Genomic DNA, 12,022 nt, shown 5'->3' with positions numbered 1-12,022 from the left:
GAGAGGTGCTAGGACATATCCAGTCTCTATTCCAATGCCAGAAATCCCACCATTATGGCATTCTTCCCTTAGTGAAGGCATGGTCTAGTTATGCCATAAGAACTGTGGCCTCAGGGCCCATCAGTCATTAATACCCATGTATGTATGAATCAGTGCTTCAGCCTACATCTTTTGGGACCATTCCCAAGAACAACTTTGAGCTGAAGAAGGGCCTGAGTCTCCCTTCCAAGGACCTAGGCCACACCCCTCTCCCCATCAGATGGGGAAGCCAGTTCAAATGGACAGTAATCACGCGGTACCCAAAAGGGAAATGAGTCAGGGGAGAGCCCCCCACTGGAGTGAGTCAGAGCTGGATCCCCAGGCTCCCTGTTCCCATCCCCAGGGACCCCGTCCTTCAAGGTCTCAGGGGGTGGGTGATAGGCTGAGCCTCTAGAGAGATGGGAAGGGGGCATCCGAGCTGCTAGAGAGATGGGTACACACCCAGCCCCCAGCCTCTAGTCAAAGGAGCGACTCCAGGACCCACCTCCTTGGGCTTCAACTGAGAGCCATTCCCAAATTCCTTCCCAGCATCAACAATGTGCAGACATTGTGCTGGGCAGTCGGGAGCGCACAGAAATAGAGACTGGACTTGGACTCATTCAGAAGGCAGAAAAGCAAATTAAAACGCAAACAGCAACTCCTATCCTGTCTGCAAAGATCCAGACAAGGAATGTGATGAAAAGAAATTCAGAGGCAAACTAGGGCGGGACAGAGGGTGATCCTTGAGCTAAGCCTTGGAGGATGGGAAGGGGGTCAGGGAGCACAGGCTCAGAGATGGGTATGAGCAGAGATAAGGAGGCCAGTAGCCTGGATGGAAGGCATATATATTTTGAGCACAAGCCAGTAAGAGCCATTGGGGTGGGGCACGGAAACCTGAAATGGCAAAATGCAGCTCACAGCCTAAGCTCTGCTGGCAGTAGGGAGCCAGTGCAGGTTTTAGAGAGGAGAGCAGCCAGTGGGGTTAAAAGCAACAAGCAACCCCTTCCTCTAGGAGGGATTTGGAAGTGGTGAGGGGGAAGGCGAGCTAGTACCCTTTCCCCCTCCCAGTCTGAGCTCCCCTCCAGCAGCCCACCTCTGTCCCCAGGCCTGGCTTAGCTCCCTGTCCTGGTCTCTGCAATAGGGGCAGCCCCTACCCACGGAAGGTATCACTCCCACCCCTCTTGGACACCAAAAGCCTACCCCCAAAGCCTCCGAGTCTCAGGTACCAGAGTGAGGCACACTGGGATGCTTTCCCCACACTTGTCAACATTCCAGAGCATCCAGGTCATGGGGCCTGAGGGTCAAGCACCTTTGGAGACCACCTGGGCCAACCTTCCAATTGTACATACAGGGAAACTGAGGACCCAGGGAGGAAGCAAAGTGATCTAACCCGCAGAGAAGCCCAGCTGCCCAGGAGGAAACCCCCAGTCACACTTTGTGGGAGCTCCCCACCTGCGTAGTCAGCTAGGCTTGGGCCCCTATGCCAGTGTGCATGATAAGTGTGGTGTCCATTCCTTTCTAAGCCCTATGGGAGTCCTGGCAGAGCCACGAGCATTGGGAGATTGAGTTGGAGCTGATGTGGTTTCAGTAGTGGGGTATAACACAAGCAAAACTGGGAGGTCAGAGTGGCCACAGAGCATACAGGGCTAGCGGCTTCTGCACCTCTTCCCTGCCTGGCATAGCTGACTTTGAAAGGCAGAAGATGAGGGGCACAAGTGGGACTCAGGAGGGAGTGCCAGGTGGAGAGGGTTCTTGTATCATCTGGGTGGGGGCCCTGAACTGATGGGGGTGTCTTAGAGAGCAGGGCTAGGGTGGGGGCAGGGGAGCATCAGAAGCAAGGAACTGAGCTAGGGTAGACTGTTGCCTCTAAGAATGGTCTGGGGGACCATCTCTGACTGGAGACAGAGACAGCCTCTGAGTCGTGCATGTGTGTGTGTGTGTGTGTGTGTACACTGGGGCTCCAGCACTCTAGAGCGGGGCAGGGACCAGTGCCCTCGGCCCAGCCCACCCGGACTCTGAAAGTGCTGTTCCAGAACCAAGTATAACTGAGCCCCCTTTCCCAACATTCGCCCGCCTGCCTGCCCAGCCAAGACAAGAAGAGCCTTTCAGTGCTGCCCGCCTGGGGGGCCCAAGGAGGGGGCTGCGCCAGGTGGGCCAGGCGGCCAACGAAGGGCGGGAGGGGAGTAGGGTTTGCAGAACGCTCAGAGGAAGTGTATAGGGAACTGGGCGTGCTGCCCAGGAGGGGGCGGGCGGGGCGGGGGGTGGGGAGGGGGGTACTGGAAACAGCCCTCACACACACACACACACACACACACACACACACTGGCCCACACAGCTGTGGGCCCGCGAGCAACCATGTACAAAACCAGCTCCCAGACCTGGGCTGGGTGGAGCCTTCAGGGAAAGAGGTGAGGACAAGATGGGGGGCAGGGGGGTGCTGAGCTGCACTGGGGCTCCTATTCAGTGCCAGGAGCAAGTAAACAAGGGGGCCTTTGGGTCTGGGGGTTGGGTCTCCTCCCCTCCAGGCCCCTCAGCTCTTTCACTACCACTCCCCGACTCCCGCCCCATCCAGCTGCCCTTTTGCTTCTAACATGCCCTGACCCAGCATGTACCCAGTACTGTAGAGCCTTTAAGAGTTAAGACTCCTTCTCCAGGGACTTCCCTGGTGGTCCAGTGGTTAAGACTCTGCACTTACAATGAAAAAGGCACAGGTTTGATCCCTGGTTGGAGAACTAAGATCCCACATGCTTTGAGATGAGACCAAGAAAATATAATAATAAAAGACTCCTTCTCCAGGTGCAGGTTTAGGATGTGTTTCAAAAGAACACTAGTACCATTATTATTGAATATATGTGAGTAATTTTGGAATGAACTGAATTCATATGAACAATTTTGAACTTGGATTCTCCCTGGGGTAGGGTCTCGTGGCTCTTTCTGCTTCTCAGAAGGGTCCATAACTCCAAACAGGGTCCATAACTCCAGAGAAAGCCGTGAGTGGGCACTGGCCGTGTTGTCCTGCAGCCCTATGGCAGCTCTGCAAGTCGCGAAACATTCCCATTTTACAGATACGGAAACTGAGACTCTGAGAACATCAGGAACTAGCCTCAGGCCGCTCTTTGGGCACACGGGCTATGGTGTTCTCACTCACCCCAACAACAGTCACCTTTCTCAGCTCAGGCCAGGTGGGCAGCCCCCACTAGAGGAGAGAGAGACATGTCTTTAGGAGAAAGTCCCCTGAGGACCCCAGATCTCTGTGTCCATCTCCACAGACCCCTCCAGCAAGTGCCCCTCACCTTTCTAAACCCTCCCCACTTCCTCAGAGCACAAGCAGATCCTCTTCAAGAATGCCTACCACCGCACCCCCAACAGCTGGGATGGCAAATGAAGCCACATTTGCCTCAGATGCAGGGGAGTGCCCTGGGGCTGCCGTCACGGTGGCTTGGTGGCATGGCTCACCCATGTTCTGGACAGTGCTCCTCCTGTTGACCATTCCTTCTTCCCACTCAGCTCCTGCCCACACCCCTGCCGCTCCCAGCCTGCCAAAGCGCCAGCTCTCCCAGTGCTGATGGGTATCAGCCAGGCGTCCCGCCACTGCTCAGGCTAAACTGTTTCAGTGTGTGTCTCTCGTGGTTTAAGTGTCCTGGCGGTCAGTGAGGTGGCTTCCCCTCCCAGACCTCACTGCAGAGACTCCCCAGCCCAGGCCAGCTCCCCCAGGATGTTCATAGGGAAATCAGGACCCAGAGAGGGGCTGCTGTTTTCTCAGAGTCAGACAGCAAGTGCTTAGCAGGATGGGTGGTAGGCCTCTCGGCTCCTTGTCCTTGTATCCTGGTTTGGGTGTGGCCTCCCCCATATGGCCAGCAGCTCCCAGAGGGCGGACCTCCCCTCTGCTTTTCTCTGAGGTCGCACGATCTTGCAGAGCCCAGGACGGGGCCCACAAGGGGCATAGAGATCACTGAGCCAACCAGGGATTTTCAGACTGTGTCCGAGGTGCTCCGGGACTCTACATTCCCATATCTGGGAATACAGGATGCTTGTGCCACCCTGATTCATGCATAGCAGTCCCATGAACATGTGTTTATAGATGGAGGTTTTGTGTAAGATACAGTTTTGATTAAGCGTTCTGTGGCTTTGTAAAAAAAGGCTTGCTGCTGCTGCTGCTGCTAAGTCGCATCAGGCGTGTCCAACTCTGTGTGACCCCATAGACGGCAGCCCACCAGGCTCCCCCGTCCCTGGGATTCTCCGGGCAAGAACACTGGAGTGGGTTGCCATTGCCTTCTCCAATGCATGGAAGTGAAAAGTGAAGGTGAAGTCGCTCAGTCGTGTCCGACTCTTTGCGACCCCATGGACTGCAGCCTACCAGGCTCCTCAGTCCATGGGATTTTCCAGGCAAGAGTACTGGAGTGGGGTGCCATTGTCTTCTCCTTAAAAACTAGTTAATTGCTTTGAGTTAAAACATTCTGAGAGCAGGAGAGAGCCAGGTCAGATACAAGAGAGGACTTCCCGACTTACAAAGAATCCAAATCAAGATTACAGCACCCGCCATGGTGCCACCTGCCTGCAGGACCCATGGCTGTGGCTGGGCCCTCTCTCTCCCCAGTAGATCAGCTGGGATCCACGTTCAAGGATTATGCTGTGTCCCATCGTCTGGCTGGTGCACTAGACCATCAGATAACAATCCGTAATCCCTGGGACCCTTCCACTGCTGCCCACGCTGTTGCCTACAAATGGTCTCTCTTTTTCTCTCCATCCTTCAAGGTTCAGCTCCAGCACCACCCCCTGCTTGGGCTGCCTTTTCCCACTGATTATTGAGGGCTGCAGCCTAGTCTACCACCCTTCTGGGGCCCCACCCTACATCTCTGTGGGGTTACAGGCCTTTCTCCCCCTACTCTTACCTGGCCCCTGCCCTTGTTCTGTGACCTCCATCAGTGTGACACCTAGTAGGTATGTGTGCATGTGTATGTGTGCATGCTTGCACACACGTGCACACACACACACACACAGTGCTTTCAACAGCCTGGCTAAGGGCCTAAAAGGAGATTGTCCAGCCCCCAAGCCAGCAGCCTGGGGGAAGCCCCCAGCTCAAGATACAGCCCCCAGCTCCACCACCCAGCCAGGGCCCCTAGCCTGGGCCCTCCTGCTCTCTGGGAAGATGGAGGGGGCGGAGAGAAGGAGACCAACTTCCGTTCCCACCTAAGAGCAGCCCCTCCTCCCCGTATTTCAAGAGGGGGCAGCTATAAATATCAGTGGGCCCAGGATGTTGATTCCCACGACACCAGCCCCTCCCTGCCTCTTCCCTGTGTACAGCAACTGGGGCCGGCGCAGCTCTTCTACAGCTGGAGGCCAGCCAGGCCAGCCTCAGGCCCAGACACACTCACACACACACACACACATTCTCACCGTAGTGAGGGAAGGAACCAATCACCCTTTTTGGGCGTCTTGGAGCAGCTCAGAGTAAGCTTCCCTCCCGCCCGCCTCACAGTCCTGACTCAGGCCCCACCTCTCCCTCCTCTGAGTCCTCAGTTCTGCAGGGCTGGGGGAGGCAGGAGGCCAGGCTCACCTGGTGAAGAACACGGTAGAAGACAGCTCAGAATTCAGTTCCCTCCCAGCCACTCGATGCAAGTGACCAGGCCTTTCTGAGCCTCAGAAAAGGCTCTAAAATGGGATAAATAATTCCTGCCTCCTGCGTGTTGAGGATTTGTCTGGAGTAAATGCTCAGTAGGTGCCTGCTCCTGAGGTTGCTAATATTCCGTTATTACCATCTTCTTCTGGAGTGGGGCAGGTGCATCATTGGAGCAGGGCGGGAGCGCGGGGGTTCCTGCTTAGAAATCTTTGAGAAAGTTTCCAAAGCAGGGGACTGGAGGAGGTGGCCCTAGGAGAGGGTCTGTCTGGGGCAAAGTGATGTGGAAAATGGAGCTGTCAAGCCAGGCTCTGACTGCCAGCCAGCCCAGGACCCCTTAAAAGGAGGGGAGTGGGGAGGCTACATCTGATTGACTCACTGGGCTGAGGTCCACACACCTCTCCTGTGTGAGGAGAAGCAGAAAAGCCCCTCCGAGCCCCACCCCAAAGCCTAATGGCGCCTTGGATAGAGACAATTGAGCCAAGATGCAGCACAACCAATCTGTTGAATGAGTGACCAAATGACTCCTATCCCAGAAGTAGATGGATGGGGATGGAGAGAAGGAGCAGGCAGCAAGACCTTTATAGGGTGGGGATCCTGGAAGCCTGTCTTCTCCCTGGTCTCTGCCCACCCTTCTCGGGCTCCTGTGACGGTAGGGGCTGGAGGCCAGGGCCCGGTGACATGAGATGGTTCCCCTGGAGCTCCTGTGGGGCTATTAATGCCACTCAGCAAGCAGCAGTGGCTGAATCTGTATCAAGAGGATCTAGAATGAAGAACTGAGGATTCTCTCTGCCCTGCCTAGGCTGCTTGGACCCACCAGAGGTATAGGTGATGCCTGAGTCTGTGGATGTGTGAGATCAGAGTTGGTAGAGATGAGAGAGGGTCTCAGGAAATGGCTTCAGACTGGAGTGAGCAGCCTAGGGGAGTGCCAACTGGACAGATTCTCTGGGTAAAGAGCCTTGGCCCCCGCAAGCCATGATCCCAGTGTGGGGGCATCCTCTGCGTTCATCCCCTGAATAGACTGTTGGGCAAAGACTGGCCAGCTCCCTGGTAGTGTGCTAATAGAGTCCAGGCTCCTGTCCCCAGCTCAGGCTCCATCTCTGAGCATCTGGCCCTTATACTTCCAGACACTCATCTGGAGCCCAGCTGAGCCCTTCCAGGGAGAAGGTACTCAAACAAGGGCCTGCCCCTCCAACTATTGACAGCCCTGGGATAGGAGAGATGTTGCAGGAACTTGAGCCAAATGTGTAATGTCAGCCCTTGGGATACCTGGCCCTGCTGTGTGGCCTTGAGCAAACCTCTGTCTGTCTCTGGGTCTCTGGGTCAGATGTCCATTCTCCAAGGTCAGCTCTAAAATTCTGAGCTCAAGCCTCTTCGGAGCAGGAGAAAGATCTCTTGTTTATATCCGGAGAGAGCCGGCTTTTTGTCTGGGTCCACACAGCAAGGCAGGCTGGGCTTAGAACAGGACTGAGAGGCAGCCCGGGTTGCCAGAGCTCCCTGGCATGGAGAAACCGTTTTTCTAAGTTGGCACAGAGCCCTGGGGTTCTCCTGGGAGGAGAGCAACGGCTCCTCTCCACCCCCGGTTCCCATCTTCCAGCCCCCTGGCCCCAGCCCCACCCCACCAAAAATAAACCCAGACCACCCCATCCTGTACCAGCCAGACCCACCCAGCCCCTCCAGAGCCAGTTGAGTCATTGCTCAGAGCTGCTCCTTTTTTAACTGTCTGAGTCACCGGTTGTGGCTATAACTCCATGACACATGACCAGGGCTATAGACACCCCCTAGCCCCCAACGGCCCAACCAAGGGAGAGGCCTGAATAGAAGCCAGCGGCAGGTGTGAGCCCAGGCCACCGCCTCAGCTTGGAACCCCTCCATGCCCAGGGAACTCCCCACCCAGCACCTCAGAACCCAGACCTGTCCCCAGCAGTCCTGGAACAACCCCGCTCCCCTGTTCAGGACAGCCCTTCAGAGACCTTGGCGACAAAGCCCTTCAGCATCAGCTCTGCCCCCACAGCTTTGCTTTGCCTCCAAAGAGACCCCGGGGCCTCTCAGCCATAGACTGCCAGGCACACAGGGTCTCCAGCCCTGGGGGTGGTGGGAGCGGGCAGAGGCCTGGCCTTCTGGGGTACAGGCCACAGAGATGCCTGATTCCTGCCCTTCCTCACCTGGATCCGACGTGCACTGACCAGTCTGTCCAGACCACGGTGAAGATTTTCTATGGAACAGAACCCCCACTTCAGCTCTTCCCCTGCTCCCCGTTTCCCCTCTATTCACCATGTCAGCTGGCCCGCGGCTCGGCCCCCCACCCCCGCCTCTCCCCGTCTCTCCCCAAGGCTGTCTCTCCATCTCACTCCCCACCGCTGCCTGGCCCTCTCTGGCTGCCCCATCTCTGTGGCCCCGGCCTGTTCTCTTTCCATCATCCAGTCGCAGTGGCAGATGGCACCCCCACCTTCTGCAGGCCCTTCTCCGCCTCCTAGACTCCTAGACATCACACACCCTCACCTCCAGCCATTCCCACCACAGACTCTGGGCCCCAGGGACCCATGCTGCGAGAAAATTTCCTTCCTCATCACCCAGGCCCCCACCTTCCCTCCCCAGAGCACAGGCTACATCCTGTCCCAAGGAACGTTAGGATCCCTCAGACAGTTTGCTTGGAGGCTGAGAAAGGGGGGCAGGGGGCCTGGGAATGGCTCCACCCCCGGCCCCTGCCTGCACACGGGCCTGCACAGCCTCAAACGCCATCCATCTCCTGTCTGTGGCTATGGCCTCCAGCTATAAATAGGGGCTCAGGGTCTATTTTCTTTCAAAACAAGCACTAGACTGTCACCACAGGCCCAGAAAAGCACTCCCCGGCTGGGGCAGTGCCCCACTGCGCCCCAGCCATTGTGTCCCACCCCACCCCACCCTGCCCCAACCTGCAGGCACTGGGGCCCCGGAGGGCAGGGGAGGGCTGGAAGCAAGCCTGGAGGTAAGACAAGTTGGAGGGGCCGAGCTGGGGCAAGCCTCCTAGGTACAGCCCCTCCCGGCTGGGTCAGCCAGGGAACAAGGCCTCCTCCTGCCCTGCCAGGCCTTCTCATCCCTTTCTCGCCACCTCCCATCACCAGTCTTGTCCCTGAGACTCACAGTGTTAACAGAGAGAGGTGACAGTCACACAGCTCCTCAAGCTGCGGTGGAGTCTCTTTGCACCCCAAATGCGGGAGAAGGAGCTATGGGCTGCGGGGAAGGGTGGGGAGCCTGTCTTTCCTGAAGGAGCGTGAGGGCATTTCACAGGCAAAAGGGAAAGGAGAGCTTGCTGGGCAGAAGGCCCAGCCTGAGCAAAGGCCAGAGTGCAGGCCTGTCAGGTGTGGAAGGAAAACAGCCCAGGTCTGGTGAGGATGGCACCTTTGGGTGTTTGGAGGAGTGAACAGGAGAGCCTGGTGGGGTGGGAACAAGGTCATCCATCATCTTCAGTGCCACACCAGAGGACTGGGGGCTTGATGGAAGGCACTGGGGAGCCATAGAAGGCATCCAGGCAAGCGAGGATGATGGAGCAACTCAGTTTAGGCTAACTGTGGCTGCGATTAACAAAGAGAGGCAGGAAATTCATTAAGCCAGGCGAGGGATGGTGACCATCTGTCTTGTGGAATGGCACAGGGAAGCAGGATGGGAGACACATTTGAAGGACGATGAATGGGCTGAATGAATGGGAAGTTCATTCAAGATCAGGAAGAGGGAGAGGGTCAGAGCAACTTTCAGATTTCTGCCCAGCAGTGGGTGCCCGTAGGCCCTTCACTGGGTGGTGAGCAGGTTGGAGGATAGATGATGCTGAGTCTGGCTTGAACAAGTGGGCTTGGGTTTGGGGGGCTCCCCTTGGGTGTTCCTGGTGTAAATGTCCAAGGGGCATTGGCAGGCAGGCCCAGAGCCCTGGAGACTTGGTGCTGGAGACAGAGATAGGCATACCAGAGCAAAGAGGCAGTGCCCGAACCCTGGGAAGAAGTGGGGGGCTGGAGAGAGAGGGCCAGGGATGGAGCACAGCTCAGTGGGTGCTGACAGACTGGAGGGGTCTACAAAGCTGGCAGGTGAGAGTGCCAGGAACTATTCCAAGAGGAGTCAGGCCTGCCCAGCGGTGGGGCAGGGGGTGTCAGTCTGGGGATCTTGGTGGATCCTGGTTAGCACAGAGGCCCCCGGCCAGGGCACTGAGGTTTCCTGGTCCACCCTCTGAGGCCACACACTCCTGCGGGCACAGCACCAGTGCCAGGGACTTGCTTCTCGGCCTGTGTGCTGTCAGACAGCAGTGCTGATGGGAAAGCCATCCTATGGGCAGCATCACTGTCCCTGCATACCCCTGGGCGCCGATGTTTCCTCCACTGCTGCATATGTGCATGGCAGATGAGCTGACCTGCGGATGTAGGCGCTGGGTCCTTCCCTCCAGAGCCTCCACGCTAGCCAGGCCTGTGGCCACTCAGGCCGGGGGCGGCCGTGCTCTGCCTGCTGTAGTGATCACACCTCTCCAGCCACTTTCTGCTGCCTGGGCTGGCCAGAGGCCAAGGGTGTGTGTATAGGTTTGTGGGTGATCCCTGATCCAAGCCTCTGCTTCCCCCAGTCTCCTGGATGTGGGACTTCCGTCTGTGGGGTCACCCCACCCCTCTATCGTATATTTCAGGTGGGGGAGCTGAGGCACCGATGGTGCTGGCTTCTCCAGGGCCCTCGGCCTGTTGAACACAATCTGAGCCAAATGGGGCCAGGCCTCCGTCCAAACCCACAGTCACTGCTTCCAGAATCCCCATCCTAGCTTGCACACTCACTGTCTCCCAGATCTGCCTGCCAGGCTGGGGGAAGCCCTGAGACATCTCTCCAGCAGCCCTGCCCTCAGCGGTTTCTCAGCCCAGAACGATGGGGAGACTCGGAGACGAGCAACAGGCGTCCGGGCTCTGGCTTCTGGCCACAACAGGGGCTGGCCCGCCAGAGAGCCCCGTCTCACCCTGGGCAGAGCCCACACCCCTGCCTCTCCACCCTCTTCTCTGACCTCCAAGACCCCAGTGGGCATGAGTAGCACTTATCACTGGTTTCTGGAACGTGCCGCCTTCAGCCAGCCTTGAAGAAGGTCCTTCCCTGGTCCGGTCGGCCCCAAGCCAGCCACACTGGGAAAGGCCAGCTGCCAAACCACCCATGGCAAGCAGATGCTCCCCCGCCCCACTCACTCCCACCTCCACCCCCAACCCTGAGAGAGGGAGCCCTCAAGGACAGGAAGGGAAGGGAAAAAGTGTGTTTTGCCCAGGCAGGGGGCCAGCTCTCACACCCTCCTCCCCCTGGGGCCAGAAGCAGATGCTCCACTTCCGATTCACAGACACTAACTAACCCCACTCCCCTCCGTGCTTCTGTGGGCACACACCCCTCCCTGAATCCACAGCACCCAGCTCTGGAGCCACATGCACAGGGGCTTGAGTCCCAGCCCGGCCGCAGTCCATCTTGACACCCTAACACAGACGACTGCTGTCTTGGAGCCTCAGTTTCCTCACCTGTAAAATGGGAGCAACCTCACAAGGACCCTATTGGGGGCTGGGGACTGCAGGCCCAATGCCAGGCGAGGGTCCTTCCCTCTCTTTCTTCTCAGCCTGGGCCTACTGAGATGAGGATCCCACCTTGCTTCTGCAGCCAAGAAAGCCGGAGGGAAGGGGATGTGGGAAAGGGCATGGAAATCCACCCAGCCGCCCTAGAAGGCGGCAAATTACAAGACAAGGAAAAGCCGCTGGGAATTGCTCCGCACCTCGGCCGCCCCACCCCGGGGAGCAGCAGAGTCTCCACAAAGACTTCATTGAGGGCCCTGCTTCCTCCCCACCCCAGCCCTCCAGCCTGGGTGGACGCTGGGCTGCTGCTTCCAGCAAAACCTCTCATTTTCCCTCCCACTTCCTCTGTGCCCCACGTGGGCCCCAGGGTCAGAACACGTGACTGGGCGCCCAGGACACCAGCCCTGCCCCTGTTGATGCCTGTGGACCAAGCTCGGCATATCCCACCCCCACCCATCCCCTGCTTCCTCTCCAGGGGTGCTCACCTTCCACAGGGGGTCTGTGAATTGGAAATGCTCCCCAGCGAATGCCGCTCAGCACGGGTGGCCTCCAGATGCTTGATTAGATGATAGCCAAGGCCAGTGACCAGGGTCAGAGATCAGCCAATAGCTAAGGAAACTGTTGTCCCGCCTTGGCCTTTCGGGCCTTGCGAGGAACCAGAAAGGCAACTGAAGAGGTTAAGTCCCCCAGAGGGAGTCTCGGAGCTCAAGAGTTCTTGGAGTGAGGAAGGGCGGGGTCGTCTTGACCCCAGTGACGTCTCTGTAGTGTTGAGATGGGGAGGTGGGCAGGAGGACCCAGCATTCCTGTACTCGATGGAGACAGCTATTGTCTCTCCCAAGAA

At 57.6% G+C, this 12,022-nt stretch overlaps 1 protein-coding gene across 1 annotated transcript in view; it reads left to right on the top strand.

Annotated features, from left to right (window-relative positions):
- CSPG4 (chondroitin sulfate proteoglycan 4) overlaps nt 1-12,022 on the top strand; it is a 35,779-nt gene that overhangs the window by 1,019 nt on the left and 22,738 nt on the right. The gene's annotated exons all lie outside the window — the stretch shown is intronic.

Source organism: Bubalus bubalis, chromosome 20 (assembly GCF_019923935.1).
Source record: "Bubalus bubalis isolate 160015118507 breed Murrah chromosome 20, NDDB_SH_1, whole genome shotgun sequence".
Classification (NCBI taxonomy): Eukaryota; Metazoa; Chordata; class Mammalia; order Artiodactyla; family Bovidae; genus Bubalus; species Bubalus bubalis.
This window is presented reverse-complemented; position numbering and strand designations above follow the sequence as displayed.